The sequence below is a fragment of the Pseudonaja textilis genome, chromosome 3 (assembly GCF_049901715.1).
Source record: "Pseudonaja textilis isolate UNSWEBS1 chromosome 3, rPseTex1.2, whole genome shotgun sequence".
Taxonomy (NCBI): domain Eukaryota; kingdom Metazoa; phylum Chordata; class Lepidosauria; order Squamata; family Elapidae; genus Pseudonaja; species Pseudonaja textilis.
Genome location: NC_141992.1, coordinates 197,686,847 through 197,712,479, shown reverse-complemented (window position 1 = coordinate 197,712,479; position 25,633 = coordinate 197,686,847).

The following is a 25,633-nucleotide window of genomic DNA, read 5'->3' as shown; positions in this document are numbered from 1 at the left end:
CTTCCTTTAAGCCTCCAGGAGGGCAAAAATGGCCTCAAACGGGCCAAAAATCAGCTGGGAGCCACGCAGAAGCGCAGTGCAGATAAAAAGACAGGACCGGGGTGTTGTGTGCCCATGCACAGGGGGGCGCATTGCATTGTGGGTGCCAGCATGCACATGCTTTCGGCATACCACAACAAAATGGTTCACCATCACTGCCCTACACCATTTCAGACAAGTGACAATCCCAGTCTCTTCTTGGAAACGTTCAGTGATGGAGCACCCGCAACTTCTGAAGGCAACTTGTTCCACTAATTAATTAACAGAATAACAGAGTTGAAAGGGACTTTGTAGGTCATCTAGTCCAACCCCCCTCCCACCTACCCACCCAAGCAGACCATACACCATTTTGACAGATAGCAGTCCAGTCTCTTCTTGAAAGCCTCCAGTGATGGAACACCCAGAACTTCTGAAGGCAAAGCCGTTCCATTGATTAATTGTTTTCACGCTGTTAGGACATTTTTCCTTAGTTCTAAGTTGCTTCTCTCCTTGATTAGTTTCCATCTATTGTTTCTTGACCTGCCTTCTGGTGCTTTGGAGAATAACTTGACCCCCTCTTCTTTGTGGCAGCCCCTGAGATATTGGAAGACTGCTCTCATGTCCCCACTAATCCTTCTTTTCCCTGGACAATTCAGTGGGGAAGCCATTTTCTCTTGACAATCATGTTACCAAAGAAAGGTCATAAAATAGGGGAAAATTCACGTAACAACTGCCTCACTTAGCAACAGAAATTTGGGTTTCAGCTGTGGTTCTAACTCGAGGACCTACCTGAATTCCGAGTTGGCTGTATTGTACTGTATGCTTTTAGCAAAGATAACTCGCATGATTTCTTGTGTTTTATACCTTCAAAGTGAGGACATCTAGGTATTTTAATAGCTTAACTGAATTCCATCTACTTTTCTTCGAACCTTCTGCCTTTATCAGATGAATCTTTTTCAATCGAATGTTGAAAGCAATAGTTTCATTGCAACTATATACAGATTTTGCAAGGCACTTTTTAAAGCCTTCCTAATTAATGTAATTAACGTTCCTCCTTATTTATGTACCTTCGGCATATTACCAAGAAGCTGCCTTGAATAGGATTGTGTAAGAGTTCTTCTGACTGAATTGCCCACAATGTTGAATTAACAGAGGGGTAGAATCAAGAATGTGTGAAGTGTTAGTATCACTTTATAATGCCTTGGTAAGGCCACACTTGGAATAATGGATGGAAATTGCAAGAGCTTGTTAAAAATAGTTCATGCCAAACCAATCTTATTTCATTCTTCAACATAGTGACTAAATTAGTGACTAAATCAGAGAAATACTGTGGACATAATCTTCATAGACTTCACCAAGGCATTCGACAAAGTAGACCATAACCTACTTCATGGTAAGCTAGAAAAAAGTGGAATAAATAGCATCACCACCATAGATTCACAACTGGCTGACCAACTGTACTCAACAAGTAGTCCTTAATGATACTACATTTACATGGAGGGAAGTAAGCAGTGGGGTACCACAAGGTTCTGTCCTAGGCCCAGTACAATTCAATATCTTCATAAATGACTTAGATGAGGGAATAGAAGGAGAACTTACCAAATTTTCAGATGATACTAAACTGGCAGGAATAGCCAACAGTCTAGAACAAGGCTCTTCAAACTTGGCTTGTTTAAGACTTGTGGATTTCAACTCCCAGAATTCCTGAGCTAACATGACTGGAGGAGGAATTCTGGGAGTTGAAGTCCACAAGTCTTAAAGCTGCCAAGTTTGAAGACCCCTGCCCTAGAAGATAAGCTCAAGATCCACATGGATTGGGGGAGACTTGAACACTGGGCCCTATCTACCAAAATGAAATTCAGTGCAGAGAAAAGTAAAGTCCTACACTTTGGCAAGAAAAACCAAAAGTACACATATAGACTGGGTGAAACCAGGCTCAATAGCAGGAACTGTGAGAGGGATCTTGGAGTCTTAGTGGACAACCAGCTAAATATGAGCCAGCAGTCTGCAGCCGCTGCCAAAAAAGCTAATGCAATCCTAAATTGTATTAACAGAGGGATATAATCAAGATCAAGGGAAGTACTAATACCATTCTATAAAGCCTTAGTAAGACCACACCTAGAGTACTGCATCCCGTTTTTTCACCACATTATAAAAAAAAAAAAGATGTTGAGACTCTAGAAAAAGAACCAGAGAAGAGTAACCAGGATGATTAGGGGACTGGAGGCTAAAACATACGATGAATGGTTGCAGGAACTGGGCCTGGCTAGTCTAGTGAAGAGAAGGACCGGGGGAGACATGATAGCGGTCTTCCAATATTTGAGGAGCTGCCACAGGGAGGAAGGGGTCAAGCTATTTTCTAAAGCGCCTGTAGGCCAAACAAGGAATAATGGATGGAAACTGAACAAGGAGAGATTTAACCTGGAAATAAGGAAAAACTTTCCGACAGTTAGAACAATCAACAACTTGCCCTTGGAAGTTGTGGGAGCACCATCACTTGAGACTTTCAAGAAGAGATTGGACTGCCATTTGTCAGAAATGGTATAGGGTCTCCCACTTGGGCGGGGGGGTTGGACTAGATGACCTACAAGGTCCCTTCCAACTCTGATTATCTGCTACCTGTTACTGCATCCAATTCCTCTCCTTCCAGGGGTGCTTGAATCACAATTCCCATCTTCAAAGTGTTGCAGAAAATCTTGCTTCCAAATCAGGACACAAGACCACGAAAGGTTGGAGAATACAGGTTTTTATTTGTGCACAAGGTTCAGAGCATTAGCACGACAAATTCTGAACCCCTGGCTCTTCCTGAGGCATCACTTTTATACATAGCATGACCTCAGACTATGACGGGGCGTTACTTGTATTACATTTTTACCAAAAAAGGAGAATAACATATATTTTTCTATTAAGGAAACATAGAGGAAGTGAGAGGTACATTTTTTATTACTCAGTTATCTTACACCATTTGTTATTTTCCATGTCCACCCTTGTTTACAGTAACGTGGTTATTTCCAGTTCCTTACTTCAGCAATTTCGTGGTTTTACACAATATTTTTATATGAAGCGAAGCTTGGGGTCAGGGGATTTCTGGTAAATGTATATTTTGTTTGTGACCTTACAGACTGCTTCAAAAGAAACATACTTTCAAATAAAGCTGAAGTAAACATGGAAAGAGAGTTGTAGTAGAGCCAACTAGTGGTCAGAACACTTGGTGTCCTCTCAAAAAAATCTGGAAAATTACCAGGAACACAACAGGAACATATAAGTACCTCAGATCAACCACAAAAAGTTGTGTCACTTGGAACAACAAATATATTACCACAACATCTTTAACTCTCTTGGATCCTTGGAAAATATATCTATTAGTCAAAAATGCCAAACACAATCAGAATGATCAGATGGTTCATTGTGTAAATAGATGTTGGGGTTGATAAATATGGTGATGGCGTTAGAAAAAAGAAGGGATCATTTGTGAACCGTGTAGAAATCTAAACCAAGGCTGTGGCATAAGAGGGACCAGGAAACAAAGAGAGAAGGTGTGTCTCTTTGATTCTGAATCGTCTAATCCCTTCAGCCTGAAAACCAACTTCTTTTCACCGTATAGTAGTTTTCTATCAGGACGGAAATTGATTTGCAAGGGAGAAGAACAAGATAGGGGCTGTTGAGTCAGACGGTAGACTGGCAGCAAACTGCAAACTAAGACGGTGAAGATGGGGCAACATGCGGGAGACACGTGTGCATGCCCAGGGGCAGGGGGAACATGGATGGGTCACGCATGCATGCACGGGCGGGGAGGAGCATGGGGAGTGTGTCATGCGTGCATTGCATTATGGGTGCAGGCACTTTCGGCACGTGATGACAGAAAGGTTAGCCATCACTGCAATATATCATAGGTCAACTGAAGTCCGGTGTGCAGAGTGGATGTGCTAATTCAGATAGTCCTGTGGCGAGAAAAATACAAGTCAAACTACCTTTCTTTGACAAGTCCTGTTGTATGAACCCCAACTCGCCAAATCTGGAACTCTGCCCAATGACTTATGACTGGTCCTTGCACTTACAACCTTCACACTATCCTCCTCTTCCTCCTCCTCCCTCCTCCTCCTCCTCCTCCTCCTCCTCCTCCTCCTCCTCCTCCTCCTCCTCCTCCTCCTCCTCCTCCTCCTCCTCCTCCTCCTCCCCCATCTTCCTCCCTCTTCCCAACAGCCCAGGAATGTTGGATCTTTTTCACAACCAGAAACACAATGGGCTACCCGTGAAACTGTCCATCTTCCCCAAGAGGAAGAAGGTTTTGCTGAGAAATTCCTACATGAGATCAAAGCAGGCAAATACATCAGAGCTACACAAAAGAATTTTGTTTGGGAAAAAAGGGAAAGAGAGAGAGAAAACAAGAGAAAATAACAACCACAGGGAAAGAATTTCCCCCCTAAAAGCAATATTTTCATGGTCAGCCCAGCTAAATTATAATCGACCGCTTCATGAAAAAAAGTTCTTTGGTTTCTAGCATATTTATTTATTTGTTTGTTTGTTTGTTTAGATTTGTATTGCTACCTATTCACCATGGCAATGCAAGGTGGCTTACAACATATAAAACCAGAATTTAAAACAATAAAACTCATAAAATCAAGTAGATTAATATAGTAAAATCATCCCCACCCCAAGGACCTATAGCATTCCCTGCCTTCCTACTCGGGTGGGTTGGGTAGATGTGACTGGCAAGAGACGGTCCCTCAGATAGCCTGGCCCCAAGCCATGAAGGGCTTTAAAGGTGACAACCAGCACCTTGAATTGCACCCGGAAGCCAATCGGCAGCCAATGCAGCTCCCGCAGAAGAGGTGTTACATGTGCACACCGAGATCTGCACAAACCATGTGGGCCACTGCATTTTGCACCAACTAGAGCCTCCGGATGCTCTTCAAGGGCAGCCCTGTCTACAGCATAATCAAGACGGGAAGTGACTAGGGCATGAGTGACTGTGAATATGCTCTTTGTGGGTTATTCATGGTTACTTTCCTGGATGCTCGTGAGAACATGTGGTGATGGTGGCAGTCCTGGATTTCTTCCCTATGGGATTCTACCAGTTTGGCCTAGTTTGGGTGAACTGGTAGCTCCAAGGATCATCTGTTCACTCCGACAATCAGCTGTTTGGCCTGCCCTCCTGGGCTCTATTCTGACTTTTATTTCCTGGTCTTTTAAGTTCATCTGCTTTGTGTGGCACAGCAGATTGCCATATGTCAGCTGTTTAACACACAGGGAGATTGCAGGATTGGAGGAGAAGGTCAGTAGCAAACCATCTGCCCACACACTCACTGAACCGATGGTTATCTCGATTGAATCAATCTCCTGCCTATAATTATTTAATCACAGTTTTAAACAGTGTGGGAAACTACGGGTGCTCTATTCTCTGCAAAGACTTTGGATTAGCCTCACTTAGGACATTAGCGTTGATGTCCTGGTCTAGCCAGAAAATGAGAATTTATCTAGAGTGGCAGTTAATACCCTGACCCACTCAAATAATAAATCAGAATGCCTAAATCTTGAATTTGTTGGGATGGGCAACAAATAAATGTACCGCTTACAAAAAAGATGTGTAACGTTCAACATCCTTTCTACTATTTGCTATTTACTAAAGCCATTAGTGGACTGATCATCTAGGTTTTTCTCTCATCATCCCAGAAAAATAATATTTCACACAAAGGAACTGAAAATAATCAAATAAAAAACGCCAACTTCACTAAGAGATAAACTACGATGGATGAGTCAGAGACAATAAGACTTCACCCCAAGATCAACCTTGTCATGGATCATTGTAAATTGGGGGTATATCAGTATACGTATCTGTGGGTGCAGCTAACTAACAATCTGATGTGGTCTCTCCACACATCATCCTTAGTGAAGTGTGTAAACCAGGTTCTGCATTTCCTGCATTGGATGAGGAGAGCACGTCTCTCTCCTTCTGTCCTGGCCACTTTTTACAGACGCATGATTGAGAGCGTTTTAACAAACTGCATCCCTGTTTGTTTTGGGGGCAGTAGTGCCTCAGATAGAAAGTCCCTACAGAGAGTGGTGAGGACAGTGGAGAAGATTATAGGAATCTCACTTCCTGTTATTCAGAATACTGCTTATAAATGCTATCGGCTTAGAGCTCAAAACATTGTTAGAGACCCCACACACCCATTTTAAGGTCTGTTTCTGTTGCTCCCCTCTTGGAGGTGGTTTTCCAAGTATTTGTAGCAGGATTACCTGATTCTTTAGCTGCTTTGTTCCCTAGGCCATCTGTCTGGTAAACTCCCAAGATTCATTTATCTCGCCATGCACATGTATACTTCCAAACTAGACTGTGTTGTTTCTCTGTGTTATATAACATATGTGGGTATATGCATAATTTTGAATTTATTTATTTTGTAATGTTCATGTGTGTATTGGAGGTGGTGGCTCTTTGAGAGCTGTATGCAAAGAAAATTCATTTCAATGTATGCCAATTAGGGTACATTCAAAGTGACAATAAAGTTATTATTCTATTCTAAGCTGTGAGGTGTCCTTGGTGTTCTCTGGGCTTGCTTGTTTTCTTGCACACATTTCTTAGAATAGAATAGAATAGAATAGAATAGAATAGAATAGAATAGAATAGAATAGAATAGAATAGAATTCTTTATTGGCCAAGTGTGATTAGACACGCAAGGAATTTGTCTTGGTGCAAATGCTCTCAGTGTACATAAAGGAAAAGATACATAAGGTACAACACTTAATAATAATCATAGGGTACAATAAGCAATCAAATCATACTAGGAAACAGTCAATATAAATCCTAAGGATACAAGTGACAAAGTTACAGTCATACAGTCACAAGTGGGAGGAGATGGGTGATAAGGAATGATGAGAACATTAGTAGTAATAGTAGTGCAGACTTTGTAAATAGTTGGACAGTGTTGAGGGAATTATTTGTTTAGCAGAGTGATGGCGTTCTGGAAAAAAAACTCTTCTTGTGTCTTGTTGTTCTGGTGTGCAGTGCTCTATAGCATCATTTTGAGGGAAGGAGTTGAAACAGTTTATGTCCGGGATGTGAGGGGTCTGTAAATATTTTCACAGCCCTCTTTTTGACTCATGCAGTATACAGGTCCTCGATAGAAGGCAGGCTGGTAGTAATTGTTGTTGTTTTTTGCAGCCCTAATTATCTTCTGAAGTCTGTGTCTGTCCTGTTGGGTTGCAGAACCAAACCAGGCAGTTATAGAGGTGCAGATGATAGACTCAATAATTCCTCTGTAGAACTGGATCAGCAGCTCCTTGGGCAGTTTGAGCTTTCTGAGTTGGCGCAGAAAGAACACTCTTTGTTGTGCTTTTTTGATGATGTTTTTGGTGTTAGCCTGTTAGGTGTCCATTTTAAGTCATGTGATATGATAGAATCTAGAAATTTGAAGGTCTCTACTATTGATACTGTGTTGTCTAGTATTGTGGTGGTATTGTAAGTGGTGGTAGTATGGGAGGGTTTCTTCTAAAGTCTACCACCATTTCTATGGTTTTGAGTGTTTTCAGTTCCAGGTTGTTCTGGTTACACCACGAGGCAAGTTGTACAACCTCCTGTCTGTATGTGGATTCGTCGTCTCGAATGAGACCAATCGTTGTGTCATCTACAAACTTCAGTATTTTACCAGATGGATCGTTTGAGATGCAGTCATTGGTATGTAGGGAGAAGAGAAGTGGAGAAAGCACACAGCCTTGGAAGGTGGGGACCTGTGCTAATTGTACAGGTATCAGATGTGATTCTGTCTAGTTTTACCTAATGCTTCCTGTCTGTTAGGAAGCTTATGATTCACTTACAAGTGGATTATTACCCAAATTTGGTAACATCAGTGCAAACTCTTTACCAGCACTGATGATGTTACCTAGTTGGGACATGAAATGTTTGCAAGAAAATAAGCAAACTCAGAGACCACCAAGGACCCCTCATGTCAACCCCAAGCTACAAATATTCTTCCTTATTAACATTATAAACTATGCCTGGCAGGTCATTTTTGAGAGACGGGCAAAACCATCATTAAGCTCTCCCTGGAAAGCTGATTTCAATGAATAAAACGTTTGAAGTGTTCTCAACATAATCCTGATTGGCTTTAAAAGCTTCTCTGAAGGATTTATAGCTCACTGATTCAGAGCACCTGACCGAGAGGCACTATCCTTCATTCTCAGAGGAATTAAAGATACACACTCTGGATTTTAACCAACTCATCAGATGCTTTAGGTCAGGGGTGTCCAACCTTGGCAACTTTAAGACTTGTGGACTTCAACTCCCAGAATTCCTCAGCCAGTCTTAAAGTTGCCAAGGTTGGACACCCCTGCTTTAGGCTATTATTGTTTCTCAACTTGTATTGACTTGAAGAGGTGTGGACTTCAACTCCTCCTCAGAATTCTGGGAATACAGAGTTGGAAGGGACCTTGGAAATCTTCTAGCCCACTACCCTGTTCAGGCAGAAATCCTACATCATTTCAGACTAATAGTTGTCTAATTTCTCCTTAAAAACTTCCAGTGTTGGAGTATTTACAACTTGTGGAGGCACGTCATTCCACTGGTTCACTGTTCTCACTGTCAGGAAATTTCTCCTTAGTTCTAGGTTGCTTCTCTCCTTGGTTAGTTTCCATCCATTGCTTCTTGTCCTGCCTTCAGATGCTTTGGAGAATAGTTTGACTCCCACTTCTTTGTGGCAACCCCGAGATATTGGAACACAGCTATCATGTCACCCCTAGTCCTTCTTTTCATCAAATTAGACATACCCAATTCCAGCAACTGTTCATTGTATGTTTTAGCCTCCATTCTCCTCATCATCCTGGTTGTTCTTCTCTGCACTTTTTCTAGAATCTCAACATCTTATTTACATTAGGCTGACCAAAACTGGATTCAGTATTCTAGGTGTGGTCTTACTAAGGCTTTATAGAGTGGTATCAATATTTCATGTAATCTTGATTCTGTTAATGCAGCCTAGGATTGTGTTGGCTTTTGTGGCCTTCCTCCTCCTCCTCCTCCACCACCACCTCTTGCCCCCCTCTGACAGATCTTGTTAAAAACTAGAAGCATAATATATTACCTGTGAAAGTGTCCATCTTCCCCAAGAGAAAGGCATTATAAAGTGGTTTTAACACTTCGTGTGATCTTGCTTTTATCCCTCTGTTAATTCCACCCATGCTCCAATTCCATCCGCCCTTTTTACAATTTTGTAAACAACAAACTAAAAGTCTCAAGGTCCATCCCACCCCTGATAGGACCTAATGGTAAAGACTGCAACGATGACACCATTAAAGCCAACCTCTTTAACACATTCTTTGGCTCAGTATTTGTAAACAGCAATGGATCATGCCCAGTATTTCCTAGTCGAACCACAGACAACTACAATGATCTAATACATACATACGATTTTACGGAAGACAATGTTGAAAAAGCACTACGCAATAAAAAACCATCTCTATCTATTGGACCAGACAGAATATGTGTCTACTTCTTTAAAAAGCTATCCACTGCCGTAGCCGAACCTCTAAGCATAATCTTTGAAAAATCTTTCAGGACCAGCTCCTTGCCTAACCTATGGTTACAAGCCATGGTCATCCCCATCTTCAAAAAGGGAAGTTGAAAATTACAGACCAATCTCCTTATGCTGCATCACCTGTAAAGTCATGCAATCAATTATTAACCAATCCTTTATCCTCCACTTAGAGACAAATAACCTACTCTCTAATAAAGGATTTGGTTTCAGAAAAAAACTATCCTGCAATCTGCAACTCTTACACTGCAAAAACATATGAACTAACTAACTAACTACTAATTAGAGCATACAAAACAGTTGGTAGACCAATACTCAAATACAACTCCTCAGTATGGAACCCACATTGCATATCTGATATTAGCACAATTGAGAAAGTCCAGAAATATTTCACAAGAAGATTTCTCCACTCCTCTACTCGTTGTAGAATACCTTATGCCACCAGACTTGAAATTCTAGACCTAGAAAACTAGAACTACACCACCTTCAGTCTGATCTAAGTATAGTATATAAAATCATACATTGCAATGATTTACCTGTCAATGAATACTTCAGCTTCAACCATAAGAACACAAGAGCACACAATAGATACAAACTCAAGGTTAACTGCACCAAACTTGATTGCAGGAAATACGACTTTCAGCAACAGAGTGGTCAATGTCTGAAATACTTTACCTGACTCTGTGGTTTCTTCCCCAAACCCCAAAAACGTTAAGCTTAGACTGTCTACTATTGACCTCACCCCTTTCCTAAGAGGTCTGTAGGGGGCATGCATCAGCGCACCAATGTGCCTACCGTCACTGTCCTATTGTTTCTTTTATTTTTCTTATATGTACCCATTTCATGTATTCATAACTATGTTTATTCTTATACCTATTATCTTTTAAGCGATTGACAAATCAAATCAAATAAAAATTAATTAATTAATTAATGCAGCCTAGGATTGCATTGATTCTAGCTTGGCTTCATATTTAAGTGATTGTCCACTAGGATTCTCAAGATCCCTTTCGCACTTACTACTATTAAGCCAGATACCACCTATACTCCACCTATGCATTTGGTTTTTCTTGCTTAAATGTGGAACCTTAACTTTTCTCACCACTGAATTTCATTCTGTTAAATATAGAGCCCAATGTTCAAGTCTGCCCAGATCCTTCTGTATCTTAAGCCTCTCTTAGTTAGAAGTCCATACCTCTTCAAGTCATCAAGGTTGAGTGACACTGTTTTAGGAGCACAGTGATGTTCCACTAAAATAACGGGGTCTCTTGCAAAGCTCTTTTTAATTATTTTCCTATGTGTGATAGAGAAGTCGAGATACAACTTTCTGTACTTCTGTGATCTGCGATGGCGCAATGGTTAAAGGGCAGTACTGCAGGCTACTTCTGTTGACTGTTGGCTGACTGCAATTTGGCAGTTCGAATCTCGCCAGGCTCATGGTTGACTCAGCCTACCATCCTTCTTAGGTCGGTAAAACGAGGACCCAGATTGTTGGGAGCAAGAGGTTGACTCTGTAAACCACTTAACTTAGCACTGTGAAGTGATATATAAATGCTAGTGCTACATAGGCAGGCAGGCAAGCAGGCAGGCAGGCAGGTAAGAAGGAAGGAGGAAGGAAGGAAGGAAGGAAGGAAGGAAGGAAGGAAGGAAGGAAGGGTCGTGGTGATGTAGTGGTTAGAATGCAGTATTGCAGGCTGACTCTGCCCACTGCCAGGAGTTCGATCCTGACTGGCTCATGGTTGACTCAGCCTTCCATCCTTCTGAGGTCGGTAAAATTAGAGGATTGGGAAAGACTTTGGAAGAGAAATTACAAGTTAACAATGGCAGCCTCATATAGGAAAAACCTTTACAAAATGTTTTACCGTTGGCATCTAGCACCATTGAGATTGCCAAGCTATATCCAAATTTGAGTCCAATATGTTGGAAGTGTAAACAAACAACAGGTACCTTCTTTCACATGTGGTGGTTGTGCCCCAAAGCCAAAAAAATTGGAACAAAATAAAGACTTGGCTGCAAGAAATAACAAAGGAAAAAATAGAACTTAAACCAGAAATGTTTTTATTAGGGATAATTAGAGGTGATTATAAGAATGAAACTGAATATCTCATAATACATATTCTGACAGCAGTGAGAATAACCTATGCTCAAAACTGGAGAGCGGAGTGTAATCCCACAGATAATATGTTAATTTAAAAAATTGTGGATGGTGTGGAAATGAATAAGCTTACTATGGAGCTGAAAGAGAAGGAAAAAAGAGAATTCTATATGGTCTGGGAGAATCTATGTACTTGGATAGATAACAGGAATAAAAGGTAATATATAATGTCAATATGAATGTATGGTATTCAGCTTTGTTCAGGTATTTTCCCACGTCATTATAGCTGTGCTTTTAATGTTGTAGCAACGTTTCGGCAGAATCTCATCTGCCATCATCAGGCTTCTGTGTTGTGTTTGTCTGTCAAACAAAGCTGAATACCATACATATAAATACCCGTGAAAACTTAAGAAAATAAATATGAATGATGTATATATGTATAGAGATATGAATAACGGGAAAAAAAAACCCCAACATATTGCAAAAATTGTAAACACGATTTGTTTTTTTTTCTTTTTAAACTTTAAAGCTTTAATAAAATTTATTTTTTTAAAAAAGAGGACCCGGATTGTTACAGGCAATAGGATGATTTTGTAAACCACTTCGAGAGGGCTGTAAAGCACTGTGAAGTGGTATACAAGTCTAAGGGCTAAGGGCTATCTGTGTATAAGTCTAAGGCAGAGGTGGCAAACCTTTTTCGGCTCTCGATCAGATCCCAGATGAAAGAGAAAACATGCCAAAGTGAAATTTTCTTGTACAACCATTCGTTTTCCTTGACTTACAACCATTCGTTTAGCGAACATTCAACGTTTACAACAGCACTGGGAACAGTGACTTACGATCTGTCCTCATACTTAGAACTGCACCCCCATGGTCATGTGATCAAAATTCAGGCAACGTGCCACCGGCATGACTTTATGATGGTTGCACCAGCTTGGATCCCATGATCACCATTTATGACCTCTTCTCCCGATGGCTTCCTACAACTACAAAGTTGACGAGGGAAGCTGGATCCGCTTAACGATTGCTTCATTCACTTAGCAACAGCAGTGATTTCTTAAACCACCGTGGCAAGAAAGGTTGCAGAATGGTGCACAACCCACTTAAAAAACTTGTCTTGCTTAGCAACGGAAATTTTGGGCTCAATTGTGGTCGTAAATTAAGAACTATTTGTACACACTCACAACCTACAAGCAAAGCCAACATGGGAAGCTGGATTCGCTTAACCACTTTGGTGGATTTCTTTGACAACTGGGGCAGAAAAGGTTATAAAATTGGGTGCGACACACTTAAAAACCATTGTACTTAGCAATGGAAATTCTGGGCCCCATTGTGTTTGTAACCCAAGGACTACCTGTATAGCTTTTGGCAGGACTGAATTTTGAAGACATACTTCGTATCCTGAGTTTCAAAGCTTCTGGTTGGTGCAAGCCTTCCCCCGCCACATCCTCAAGAAGTCCCCGAGCCCCAGAAGGGAGGGATGGCGGCTAGACCCAAACCCACCGCCTGCTTCCGATGTGGAAAGGAAAGTCACCTGGCTGTGGACTGAGGCCTGTCCAAAGGGGTGAAATGAAGGAGGAGCCTGAAACCCCGTGAAGCCTCGGAAACGCTAAGATGAGGGAGGTGAGAGTGCCCCTGAAGGCTGGGACCCCCCTCTGAGAGAGGGCGGAGGACCGCTAGGAGGGCCTGCCTAAGATCTCTGTGTCTTGGGCCGACGGGGGAGGGTGTCTGGGAGCGTGAGGTGCATTCTGTGTTGAAAAATGAGGAGGGGGGTTTAGGTTCTTTAGTTTCTGTGCGGATTTTATCAAAAATGGGGGGGGGGGGCCGGAAAAAAAACCACCAAGTCCACGTGTCTATTCACAATTTTAATTGGAAGTCTTGACTTGGGGGGACTCTCACTTTGGTTTTGTAATTTTCTCAGTCAGAATTCACGTTCACCTCTTTCAGAAAGATTCTTTCTCAATCTTGGGTCTAATTCTTTCTTGATTTAATGGGCCCGACGACACACTCCTCAAATTTCCAGAAAACCTTTATCTCTAAGACGCTTTGATTTTGTCAACACAATAGAACTTGATGATTGCAAACCAATACAATTAACTGCATAAATGAAGGTAAATATACCTGTCCCAGGATAATGTTGCAGGATCCAATCTGGAACAGTTGGTCGCTGCGATGTGAGGTTTTGTCTTCTGAGCTTTTCAACTTGTGCTTGATCCCTTTTTTTTTGGGGGGGTAAAATTTTTATTTGGGTTTTCACAATACATAATACAAACAAAATATTTTTTTTTGAGAATAGCATGGTCCCAGGTTATCACTTTTCCATACAGAAACCAACTCAATTTCATATTTGTCTTTGTGTTCTATTCCATATCTTATGACTATTTTAACATTTTCTCAATAATTTTTCCCTTCCCTTAGTTTTTCTCAACCTTGCTTTTAATTATCTTATTCCTTTCTAAATTCAATTATATATATCTTTTTCTAAGTTCAAATATCTTTCTAATCATTATATTTATACTTTTGTCTGTCCTGTTTCAATTTCATATTTTCTTTTCTCATTAAACAAAATTTTCCCCTGTAGTTACTGATTGGAGTATGACACCTTTGTATCTTTTAATTTTTGTCCACTCAACCAGGGGTGAGATTCTACCAGTTCGCACCTATTCACTAGAACCGATTGTTAACATTCTAAGCAGTTCGGAGAACTGGTTGTTAGAAGAAATTACTGGGCTAATCCTGTAAGGAAGGCAGGAAGGAAACATTCTGGTGTTGCTTACCGAAACTGCCTCTCCGTTAATCCTTATTACATTCTCGGCAGGACTAGACTTCCTGTCTCAGGAACGTCACTGGAGTTTTTTTTCCCCTCCTTTGCTGGTACTTTGCTTGTGTGGAGTGACCATTCAAAGTTACAATGGCACTGAAAAAAGTGACTTATGACCATTTTTCACACTTACGACTGTTGCAGCATCCCCATAGTCATGAAAGGCCAGGCGAGGAGATGTGTGCCTCAATGTGAGTGATATTGAGTTGGTCACGCCCAGCCAATTACATGACCACCAAACCATGTCCACCCAGTCATATGATCACCAAGCCACGCCCACCACCTAAGCCACACCCACAGAACCATTTGTTAAAAAATTTGAATCCCACCCCTGCACTGAACTCTTATTTAAACTTCAATTTATGCCTTTACAATTATGACATTCAATATAACGCATAACTTCCAGTCAAATTCTGCTTGGTACATTCTTTAAATACACACTAAGTTCATAAAGAGAAAGTATATATATATATATATATATATATATATATATATATATATATATATATATATATATATATATATATATATATATATGTTTTCTGAGGTTCTCGGGTATTTGTATGTGGATCTTTGGTTGTTCGGGTTTTCTCGCGTAAGATTCGGTATCTAGGCAACGTTTGATGAAGTCTCATTCATCATCTTCAGGCTTCTGTCTCCGGCTCTGTCTCCAGCTCTGTACTCTGAGAAGCACAGAGCCGGAGACAGAAGCCTGAAGATGATGAATGAGACTTCATCAAACGCGTTCTCAGATACTTCGAATCTTACGCTAGGAGAAAACCCGAACAACCAAAGATCCACATATATATATATATATATATATATATATATATATATATATATATATATATATATATATATATATAACAATAATAAATAAAATACTTATTCTATTCCAATTCAGCTCTATCATTAATGTTAGTTATAATCTTTAACATCTTTAACATTTCTTTTTTTAAATGGGATATCATGCTTCCTTATAATATTTCCATAATTTATTCATATTTCTTTCATATTCCTCTTCACTTAAATTTTTATAACTCATTAATAATAATTAAAATGTTCCCCTCCTTTCCTAATTTCATTCTCTCATTCTCTTTATTTCATTTATTTATCAACAAACATTCCATTCCATTACAATGAGTATTTTATCTATCATTTTAATTACACTCGTTTCATATTTTCGAAGTTCATTTCTATTACTAATATAACAATACTATCTTATGTACCCTTGCAGAATCCCTCTTTTAATTAAGTTTTCACCCATTATCTCTGTGTCTTCTAAATAGGCTTATACTCTGTGTCTTCTAAATAGGCTTGTACATTTTCCCTGTTTCTCTATATCCTGTTTCTGTCCTTTATAATTTCTTTTCCTTTCCCTTTTCCCCCTCTTCTTCTCCCTCCCCTTTTTGACCCCTTGTCTCTCTAATTCTGATTCTCTCTTCTGTAATCCTCTCTTCTCTTTCTTCCTAATGTTGTAATTACTTTTCAAACTATTCTTTTGTTGTTGTTGTTGTTTCAGATCTTAAATTTTTCACTCTCTTTCCCCCCCTTTCCTTTCTTTTCCCCACATAGAATTACTTGGTCATTGAACATGACTTCTTCTTTATCCCACCCTTCTTGTTCTACAGGCATTTTTGTTGTTTCTCATTGTTCAGGATCTCCATTTCTAAAAATTAAAATACGAAGCCAAAAAAACCCTCTTCCTTCTTGTGCATTTTGTTTCTGTTTTTTAAGTTCCATTTTCAGTTCTTCCAAGAGTAATACCATTTTAAAAACTTTTAAACAACCACCCAATTGATTTTAGTCCTTTAGATCCAATAACCAAAAATCCAAAAATCACCAAGTAATCCAAATAATCCAAAGCTGTTTCTTCTTGCTTCCTTTTTCCACTTTCTCTTCCTGGTGTTCTATTATCTTGTTACAAAGTTTCAGTTAGAATGTATCTTTTAGGAATCTTGTTAAAGTTTCACTATTAATTCCTTTCACTTCCAGGTGGTCTTCTCCATTTTTCCAGATCCCACCCTTTTGTTTTTTCCTTTTCTCTCCTTTCCTTCTTTTAAATTTTTTTGAAAATCCAGAAATATTTATTATCCCTTTGACATTTTATTTTCAGCTTAAATGCCTGTTAATGTCAAAGTGGATTTTTGTCAGTTTCTTACTTAAATCTCTTAGTTGTCAATATGGGGAAGGAAAGAAAAAAAATCAAATCCTTTCCCTTCCCTCTCTAATTTGCCGCTTCAAAATTTTCTTTGGGAGCAATGTTATTCTTTATAGTTCAAATTCTAGGGTACCTTATGTTGTTGCTTTTTCAGTTCAACCCGGTCAGCCAAAACTTTCTCTTCTTATCTTCCTCCTACACATTCTTTTCCAGTCGAGTTCGTCTTTGGGGTGGCCATTTTTGACCACCACTGCAACCGCCTTTGGGAAAGGGAATAATGGCCAGCTGGGGAGGAGAGGTGCAGCTTTTCTTGACCCTGCTGGTGGTCTCCCCTCTCTTCACCACCTCTATGGGGTGGCTTAGGCCTCAAACCAGCCACCTCAGGGCGCTCCAGCGGTGACCACGGATTGAAACCATGCACGATCACAGATTTCGGTCCATCTCCAAAGAAGCTCAAACCGGAAGTCCTGGAGCCCTTCTTCAGGGAACGTCTCTCCAACAGACTGTGTGGTATTTATATGGTGCCGGTTGTATGTGGCTTTTTTTTTTTTTTAATAAAAGTTTTTATTGTTTTTTAACATACAAACAGACAGACAAAACATAAAAACATCAGCTCCCTATATTTATATACAAACAGTGAGTCGGTTGGTTCATCAGTTTTGTGTTCACTTCATAGTCACAATTACAATTACCTTATATAATAATTCTTATTGTCAATACAAACTTATAAATCATCATATCATTATTAAAAAAAAGAAAAAGAAATTTGACTACACTTTTATTCGATCATGCCTTTGTGAGATAACTATATTTTAAGTAATTTATTCTAAAACAAATCATATAATCGTGCAATTCTATCCTAAAATAAAAGAAAAAAAAGGAAAAAGAATACCATTATATAAGTATAATATCCAATACCAAAAATGAAAAAAGAAAAATAAATTCAATATTATTCCTTATTATCTAGCATTTCAAATACTCTATTTTTGTATTTCATCATTCAGCCATTGATAGAAAAGATCCCAAATTATATAAAATTGTTTATCTTCTTGCTCTCTAATTTCAAAAGTCAATCTACTCATCTCAGCACATTCCAATATTTTCTTTATAACTTCTTCTTGTAATGGAATTTTCTCATTTTTCCAATTCTTTGCAAATACAATCCTAGCCGCAGTCAATACATTTACAATCAAATATTTCAACTCTTTACTATAAGCATCTGGTAAGATTCCCAATAAAAAATACTCCGGTTTCAAGTCTATGTGCTTCTTTGTCATTTTTTCCAGCCATGTGTGGATTTTAGTCCAATATTTTCTAGCATCCTCACAGGTCCACCACATATGGTACTATGTACCAGGTTTCTGATGACATTTCCAGCATTTTTCGGATTTGTTCTTGAACATTCTTGCTATCCTTGTCGGGGGAAAATGCCACCTGTAAAACATCTTATACAAATTTTCTTTATAGGCTGTAGACATTGTCATTTTATAATTTTGCAACCATAAATTCTGCCATTTCTCTAAATCAATCCCATATCCAAAATTCCTCCCCCAAGCAATCATAGTTTCCTTAACTTGTTCTTCCTCCAGCTTAATTTCCAATAAGTAACCATATAATTTTTTAATCACCTTTTCATCAGTACCCATCAAAATCTTATCTAAATCAGTTTGTTTATCATAAAATCCCTCTGTTTTGGAATCCTCATGATACTTTGCATGTATTTGCAAATATGAAAACCAATTCATCTGTATACCTTGTTCCTCTAATTTTTGTATCGATTTAAGTTCACCCTTTTCATCTAATAATTCCCCATAGCTAACTGTTTGTTCCTTTTTATAAATTATAGGGTAAGAAAAGCGCTTCTATCGTCGATAACCAAACTGGAATTTTCAAATAGCATTGTTTTTGTCTTCTCCCAATTTAACCACAGAGACTCCCGTATATAATGTCTTCTAAAATACCCTGTGTTTTAGTTCCTTATACCATAAAAATGCATGCCAACCAAACAACAAATCATGACCTTCTAATGTCAACAATCTGGTTTTCCTTAATGTTATCCATTCTTTAACCCACATCAAATTTGCAGCTTGGTAGTACAACTCCCAATTAGGCAGGCCAAACCCTCCTCTAGATCTAGCATCCTGTAAAAGCTTTAACTTTATCCTTGCTTTCTTGTCTTGCCATATATACTTCAAAACAATTTTATTTAAATCCTCAAAATATTCTTTTCCAAGTCTAATTGGTATTGTTTGAAACAAAAATAAGATTCTGGGTAAAATGTTCATCTTAATTGTTGAAATCCTTCCTATTAATGACAATTGTAGGTTTTCCCATTTTTCAAATCTTGAGCTATCTGTTGTTTAAGTTTAATATAATTGTTCTCCTTTAATGTACTACATCTTGACGTCAAATATATCCCCAAATACTTAACCTTATTTGTAACTTGAATTTTTAACAGTTCTGCCAGTTCTTCCCTTTGTCTCAGCAACATATTCTTTGATAAAATCTTTGTTTTATCTTTGTTTATTTTCAGACCGCCACCTCCCCATATGCCTCTATCTTTTCCAACAGCTTCAGGGCTGTTTCTATAGGATCTTCCAGGATAAAAACTAGGTCATCTGCAAAAGCTTGTAGTTTAAATTCTTCCTTTTAATTTTCATTCCTTTTATAGTTTTATCTTCTCTGATATTTCTATTCAACACTTCCAAAGTCAATACGAATAGCAAGGGAGAAAGAGGACAACCTTGTCTTGTGCCTTTTCTTATATTAATAGGATCTGTAAATTCTCCCTCCATCATTACCTTAGCTGTTTGTTCATTGGGAGATGGGAGGAGCTTGCGCCGTGACGATACGGTCTGCAATCGAGCTCCTCGATTGCAGCCGATATCTCCGTTATCAGCCGGTCCAAACGGACCCATGCTGTCCCGTAGAGACAGCTATCGTGAAGAGCGTACCCTGAGGACTCCGGGGATATCGCAAAATCCCTGGAAGACCCGGGTGAAGCTCTTTTTGCTGGCGGCGGAGAGGCAGCTCCCATGCTGCTGAAGTCGGGGTGGCTCCAGAAAGAACGGGTCTGAGAGAGAGTCTGTCGGTTGGGTGAGAAACTTTTTTTTTATTTAATTTTTTGAGTCTTGAAAGTTCGCTCTGATTATTAGAAAGAAACCTGTGTGATTATTTTTTTTTGACAAAATCGATTAAGCGGCGTTTTTTAAGGGAGACGTCAAAGAGAATTCTATTTGTTTTTTTTTCTTGGCTTCTGGACTTTATTGCTATTTACTGGATAACTGGACTGTTCCTTTTTATATTTATATGTTTTATTCTTCCTTTGGATTTTTCTTTTTTAGGCTAGAGGCTCCCTTTGTTTATTTTTTATTTTTTTATTCGCTTTTATAGGCTTGTGTATTGCTTGCCGGCTTTTCTTTTTTTCTATGCTGTTCAGAGAGGAGGGGGAAAGTGAGAACTAAGAAACTTTGTAACACTGCCAACTAGAGGCTTGGAAATATTCTACTTGAACTGGGAAAAGACAAGAACTCTTCTCAAGGACATCTTCTGATAAGATAGAGGAAAGCGCTTGTAGAATATTATTACAGGTGTCTTTCTGGATATTTATGGCTTTGCTTTGAAGCTCGTGGGAAAGAGAAGGAGTCATAATTAGAGCCTTGGACAATTAAATAGAGTGCAGTGTATTGCTGTTTACTTTCTGTTTTTAAATTCTTTTCTTTAGTTCCGCCACCCCTCCACCAGCATCAAGGTTTTTATTTTTAAGTTTGATTTATTTTCAAAGGAAGCCTCTGAATTTTATTTTTATTTTTATTTTATTTTTCTCCTTTCTATTTGGATTTTGCTTTTCTTTTTAATGTATATCAATGGACTATTTCTTTTTCTTTCTTCAATTGAGATTTCTTTTTTTTTCCTGGATTAAGGTGGGGATTTTGAAGAAATTTATTCTTCTTGTTTTTGTTTTGTTTTTTCTCTCTTTTCTCTTTTCCTTCTTTTTGGCTTTGACCTTGTTTATTATTATTATTATTGGGTTTTTATTCTTTTTTTTTTTACTCTCCTTTGTGGATTATTATTTTTCTTTTTAATTGGATTAAGGTCAGGAAGAATTTGAAGAATTTTTTTCTTTCTGCTCTTTTCTTTTTTCTTTTTTAGGTTTTTCTTCTTTTTTTCCCATTATTGATTCTTTTTTATTATTGGCCTTTTCATTTTGGATTATAATTGGCTACTTTTTTTTTTTTTTTGGATTAAAATTTGAAAGAACTCGAAGAGCTGGAACCATTTAAAATGAGTAAGAAACTTATACCTTCGGGTGCCTCTGTGTCTACCTCTGCCTCTCCACCATCTGGACAGCGTTCAATCCAGACAATGTTAAAGCAAGATAAAGAAAAAGAACAAGAAAGAGTATCTTTCCAGATGATTATGCAAGGAATACAAGATCTTAAGGTAAAAATAGATACCATTGAACAAAGAACAGGGAGGATGGAGGAAAAAGTGGAAAGTATTCAACAGATGATGACAAAATATGAGGAGAGACTTCAAAAGTCGAAGAAGGGGGCAAACGAAGAGAGGAGAAGATTGGAAATATTGATAATAGACTAACAGTGGTTGAACAAGAAAAAAAGTGGGATGTTGAGGTGGGAGTTGGATAGATCAGAATTCTATCTTAGATTCCAAAACATAGAAGAAGAAAAAGGACAAGATTTGGCTGCGATAATGGTAGGAATCTTGGCGGACGCATTGGAGATAACACAAGAGAAGATGATGGATGGAATAGATGAGATATATCGAGTTTTTACAAGATATGCGATGAGAAATAACCTGCCTAGAGAAGTCCATATTAGATTTACTAAAAAATCCATGAAGACACAAATATTACAAGTGGCAGAGAGAAGATATTGAAATACAAAGGTAAAGAAATTTTGGTTTTAAAACAAATACCTAGAAGAGTGAGAGAGATGAGAAGAGAATATCGATTCTTGACCAAAATGCTATTGAAAAAGGAGGTGACTTACAGATGGCTGGTCCCAGAAGGATTGATGTTTACGTGGCAGGAACAGAGATATAGAATTGATTCAATTGAGAAAGCAGAACTGTTCTATGCAGAAGTTTTTGGAGAGAGAGAAGGAGAGGCAGAAAAGGAGGTTCCATTAACTGAATCCCAAGAGGAACAAATGGAGATTGGAAAAGAAGAAGGTGCAGTAGGGGGACAAGTGGATATTAAAGACCAGCGTGAATCAAGACCCACGAGAGTGGTTAAATCTAAATACAAAATATAATCATGGAAGAGAAAAACTGATTACAATGAATATAAACAGACTGAATTCAGCTGCCAAGAGAAGGAAGATTTTCCATAAATTAAGGAAACTAAAATTTGATATAATTTGTCTACAAGAAGTACATATTAAAAAGCAACATGAACAATTGTTATTACAACCAAAATTAGGAAATTGTTTACCTCTTTGACTCAATGTAAGAAAAGAGGGGTGGTCTTATATATTAAAGAGGCTATCCCAGCAAAACTGATTTATGCAGATGAAGATGGGAGAATGTTAATGGTGGAAATAATGGACAATAATAGAAAGATACTTTTGACTGCAATCTATGCCCCGAATGATAAACAGGAAGAATTTTATAAAAATTACATATTAAGATGGTTGGATTGGACTATGTTAATATAATTATGATGGGAGACTTCAATGGAATCGTGGACAATAAACTTGATTATATTGCAACAACAGCAAAGTATAATAGAAAAACTCTTCCTAAATCTTTTTTAAAATGACAGAGGAATTAACTTTAAAAGACATGTGGAGAGAAAGAAATGCTAAACTTAAGCAATACACTTTCTACTCAAATAGACATTTATCATGGTCCAGACTTGATATGATTTGGATTTCAATAGACTTAATGTCTAGCGTTCAAGAAGTAAATATTGAAACAAGCACTTGGGCGGATCATAACCCATTGACAATTAAATGGAAAGGACAAAAAAAGATCGAGATGGACGTTAAATAATACTATTTTAAAGGAGAAAGAATTCACACAATGGATGGAGAAAGAATTGGCCTTTTTCTTTAAAGAAAACAGAAAAGAAGACACCTCAATACAGAATGTTTGGGATACAATGAAGGCTTATGCCAGAGGCTTGATAATAGACTATACAAGAAAAAGAATATTAGGAAAAGGCAAGTTTTCAAAGCCTTGGAGGATGAATATAAAAGACTCGAAAAAGAACTGCAGAAAATGCCACAGAAAAAAGACGTTAAATTGAAACTGGATATAGCTAAACATAAAATGGATTTAATAGATAAAGAAGAACTGGCACAGAAAATTAGGAACGCTAAACAGAACTATTTTGAAGATGCAAATAAGCCAGGTAAATGGCTAGCATATAAGTTAAGAAAGGAGAAAGAGTCGAGGAAAATATTGCAGTTAATAGATGACCAAGGTAAAACTTGTCATGGCAGCAAAGAGAAAAAGAAATTATCTTTGACTTTTATAAACATTTGTATAAGAAAGAAGATATTGATGAGGAGAAAGTTAAACAATATTTGCAGAATGCAAATTTACCTAAGATTCCTAAAGAGACTGAAGAAATGTTAGGAAGTAATATAACAATGATGGAGTTAAGCCAAGCACTTAAGAAACAAAATAATGGAAAGGCACCAGGTCCAGATGGGTTTCCTGTAGAATTTTATAAAACCTTTCAAGAATCATTGTGTATTCCACTCTTAGAGGTTATGAATGAAGTCATGTTAAAAAAGATAACACCTAAAACATGGTCAGAGGCTTATATTACACTTATTCCAAAAGAGGAGGCGGATTTACTTCAAATTAAGAATTATAGACCGATTTCCTTATTAAATGCAGATTATAAAAATTTTTGCTTCAATATTAGCGGAAAGACTTAAAAAGTATTTGAACAACTTCATCCACCCAGATCAAAATGGATTTCTGCCAAAGCGACAAATTAGAGACAATATGAGAGTGATTCTGGACACCTTGGAATATTATGAGGCGCATCCTGAAAAGCAAATGGCTTTGATATTTTTAGATGCTCAAAAGGCATTTGATAATGTAAATTGGAGATTTATGTTACTTTTAATGGAACAGATGGGCTTTGCTAGAAGATTTATTCAAGCAGTATGTGGCTTTTTAGATGGTTGTGGACAGGGGTGGGATTCTACCGGTTCTGTCTGGCTCTGTAGAACCAGTAGCTCTGAAGAGCAGCAGACATAGAACCGGTTCTATGTCTGCTGATGTTTTGGCCCACCCGCCCACCTGGGCTCTTACCTGACCTTTATTTACTGCTTTTTCAACCACAGCGGCTGTGCAAGGCACAGCTGCAGTTGAAAAAGCAGGAAAAACGTGCTTTTTCAAACTCTGCTTCTCTGCACTCCACACTGCTCAGCTGTCCAGGCAGCAAGCTGATGACGATTTACAGGCATGCGCACAGCGTGCAAGGAAGCACATCATAAATTACCGAAACTCATAAATCACTGAACTGGTAGTTAACCCTGTTGGATCCCACCCCTGGTTGTGGGTGTGTACAAATAGTCCTCGATTTACGACCACAATTGAACCCAAACTTTCCATTGGTAAGCAAGACAAGTTTTTTAAGTACACATATAGACTGGATGAAACCAGGCTCAATAGCAGGAACTGTGAGAGGGATCTTGGAGTCTTAGTGGACAACCAGTTAATTATAAGCCAGCAGTGTGAAGCAGCAGCCAAAAAAGCTTATGCAATCCTAATTTGCATTAACAGAGGGATACAATCAAGATCAAGGGAGGTACTAATACCACTCTATAAAGCCTTAGTAAGACCACACCTAGAATACTGCATCCAGTTTTGGCCAGCATAATGGCCAGCATAATGTAAATAAGATGTTGAGATTCTAGAAAGAGTGCAGAGAAGAGCAACCAGCATGATGAGGGGACTGGAGGCTAAAGCATACGATGAACAGTTGCTGGAATTGGGTATGTCTAATTTGATGAAAAGAAGGACTAGGGGTGATGAAAAGAAGGACTAGCTGTGTTCCAATATCTCGGGGTTGCCACAAAGAAGTGGGAGTCAAACTATTCTCCAAAGCATCTGAAGGCAGGACAAGAAGCAATGGATGGAAACTGAACAAGGAGAGATTTAACCTGGAAATAAGGAGAAACTTTCTGACAGTGAGAACAATCAACCGATGGGACAGAAGTTGCCTTCAGAAGTTGTGGGAGCACCATCATTGGAGGCTTTCAAGAAGAGATTGGATTGCCATTTATCGTAATGGTGTAGAGTCTCCCGCTTGGGCAGGGGGGATTGGACTATATGACCTATAAGATCCCTTCCAATTCTGATTATTTGTATCTGTATCTGACAAAGATGCTGATTGGGGTGTGTTGATGGCTGGCTTTTAAGTCATTGGCTGTTATTTGCTTGTGTTCGCCTTCTAAGTAAATCAGAACTCCTGTTGACTGCTGAAGGGTTTGTTTCCCAGGCTTCTTCAATCCCTTCCCTGGCTGTTTTTATGCCTGCTCAGCCAACAATCTAAGTAGCTGCAAAATTGAATGTGTGTCTTTATTCGTTGCAGTGTGAGGCTACCAATGAGTTCAGGTCTCCTCATCTGACAACTTGAGGACTCACACTACAATGGACAAGGACACACATTCCAGTTTTGCAGCTATTAAGATTTTTTGGCCAAGCAGGCACAAAAATAGCCAGGGAAGTGATTGAACAGGCTCCACATCAGTCAACAGGAGTTGACCAGCCTACCAAGTACTTAGAAGGCAGGGTTGCCCTGATAGACTGGTCCCACCAGAGAAAAAAATACTTAATCTCTCCCCTACTATAGCCGACAAAGCAAGGAGAACCCGTAGCTTAGAGGTTAATATATGTACCTAATATGGAAGCAGTCCGTGTTCAAATCCCAGAAGGGTATGGCTAAATAGCTTGAAATAGATTTATACTAGTTTCCCTTTAAAATATAAATTCAACACAAAAATAGTTTGTCGTGAAAGTGACTGCCTGCG